Source organism: Apis dorsata, unplaced genomic scaffold (genome assembly GCF_000469605.1).
Source record: "Apis dorsata unplaced genomic scaffold, Apis dorsata 1.3 scaffold_486, whole genome shotgun sequence".
Taxonomy (NCBI): Eukaryota; Metazoa; Arthropoda; class Insecta; order Hymenoptera; family Apidae; genus Apis; species Apis dorsata.
Window position 1 is genome coordinate 392767 of NW_006263721.1, and position 747 is coordinate 393513.

Sequence of the window (747 nt, forward strand, 5' to 3'; positions counted from 1 at the left end):
AGAACTAAGAATCCGAGAGATGATTATTATTTACAATGCTATAACGATGATTTCACGGTTCTGGTTAAGAATCTTAAATGAAATTCGTTCAGAGGTTCAACCGAAGAGAACGGGATGGATGGAAGTAGAAGGAGGGGGAAGAATAAGAGAAAGAGAGATCGAATCGCGATTGCGGACAATAAGAGAATCTCGCGCGAAGGAATCGAGGAATGCTCCGTTTGGTATGAAGGCCTTCGTCGTTCGTTAAGCCAGCACGCTTGCGTAAAATTAGTCCGCTCTGCGCGAATTTAAACCTCGCCTCAAAGATGACGACGATCGAAACACGCTTGTAAATAGCACGCGAATGATACCACGTCGATTTCTATTTTCTTCTTTTGCAACAAGAATCGCGTATCTCTTCTCCCGTACTCGATGTAAAATGCATATGTACATATATGTGCGTCACTGTAAGTATTGTATTCAGCCATGCAAAGAAATATAATTCAAATTACTACTAGTAAAACAGCAAAGTGGAATGAGTGTACGTCGTAAATTCCTGCTACTCGGTAATAAAGAATAAGAATATATACGATATGAATATAAAATAAAATAAATCATGTATAATAGAAACTTTAATCTTGTAAATCATCGATATAAATTTCGAAAGATTTCTCTTCGCCTCGTTTCGATCATCCATATACGAATCCAATTTGATTGAATTTCAAAAAAAGATGGAAAAAAATGAAAAAAAAAAAAAAAAAAAAAAAA

The 747-nt window shown here is 35.7% G+C and overlaps 1 protein-coding gene across 1 annotated transcript in view; it reads right to left on the reverse strand.

The window, feature by feature from the left end:
- LOC102670996 (WD repeat-containing protein 47) overlaps positions 1-747 on the reverse strand; it is a 15094-nt gene that overhangs the window by 6104 nt on the left and 8243 nt on the right.